The sequence below is a fragment of the Apium graveolens genome, chromosome 9, assembly GCF_009905375.1.
Source record: "Apium graveolens cultivar Ventura chromosome 9, ASM990537v1, whole genome shotgun sequence".
In the NCBI taxonomy this organism is placed as follows: domain Eukaryota; kingdom Viridiplantae; phylum Streptophyta; class Magnoliopsida; order Apiales; family Apiaceae; genus Apium; species Apium graveolens.
In genome coordinates this window covers 246286301-246287462 of record NC_133655.1, presented here as the reverse complement: position 1 = coordinate 246287462, position 1162 = coordinate 246286301, and the positions used below count along the sequence as shown (strand labels likewise).

General features: G+C 42.9%; 1 non-coding gene across 1 annotated transcript; it reads left to right on the top strand.

The window, feature by feature from the left end:
• Nucleotides 1-498: 498 nt before the first annotated feature.
• LOC141688374 (small nucleolar RNA R71) lies at nt 499-605 on the top strand. The gene has a single exon (XR_012561819.1). It is a non-coding gene; the product is annotated as a small nucleolar RNA R71 (small nucleolar RNA).
• Nucleotides 606-1162: the final 557 nt, after the last annotated feature.

The window sequence follows — 1162 nt, the reverse complement described above, 5'->3', positions numbered from 1 at the left end:
GAATCGCTTGTTTCTAAACTGCTAGTACGGTTGTTGTATTACATTCTGATTGTTGCTCCAGCTGAAGTTCGGATGATTATGGTTGTTAGGATGGTACGTGGCAAGAATTGGCTGATGCAGCCTCTGAAAGTTGCTCAGAAACTGAGCTGATTCACAAGTTATAGCACAATGCTTCGTCGTATGCGCACCTGCACATAGCTCACAAACACTGGCTATCTGATTAACTCCATAGTTGGCCAGAGAATCGATTTTCATAGCAATCGCCTTTAGCTCAGCAGTGATAGCCGTAGCTGTATCCACCTCAAGAATTCCTGCTACCTTGCCTTGAGGTAGTCTCTGAGTTGGGTTCTGATATTCATTAGCAACCATCAGTTCAATCAACTCATAAGCTTCATCGTAGCTCTTAGCCCATAGGCTCCACCTGATGGTGCATCGAGCATAGGTCTTAATTGTGCTCCCAAACCATTATAAAAGCAATTGATGATCATCCAGTCAGGCATCCCATGATGAGGACACTTCCTAAGCTTCTCCTTATAACGCTCCCAAGCTTCACATAAAGACTCTCCTGATTGCTGCGCAAATTGAGTAAGAGCGTTCCTGATTGCAGCTGTCATTGCCATAGGGAAGAATTTAGTAAGAAACTTCTGAGAAAGATCTTCCCAAGTAGTGATAGAACCTGCTGGTAGAGAATACAACCAGCTCTTAGCTTTATCCCTCAGAGAGAATGGGAAAAGTCTCAATTTCACAGCATCTTCAGAAAAATTATTGAACTTGAAGGTGTCACAGATATCGATGAAATCCCTAATTTGCATATTGGAATCTTGCGTTGAAGAACTCCTAAACTGAACTGAGCTCTGGACCATATGGATCGCGCCGGGTTCGATCTCGAAGGTATTAGCTGAAGGGTTTTTAGCACATAAATGCAACGAAAACATAAATTTAATTCTTAAAAAATCGAAACCCTTCGTATGATCCATGCGAAAATAATATTTAATTCGTAGTTCAGTTTGTTTACCTTAAGAAGCTTTACGTTAATGGAACGATGGTGGTCTTGAATGATCACCACGTAGCCCGTCGCTGGAACGATCTACGCCTTGAAGGTATCCACACAAATGATCGCCCGGAGGATGGGTGTGTACTAGCACGTTCTTGAGGCCGCCTT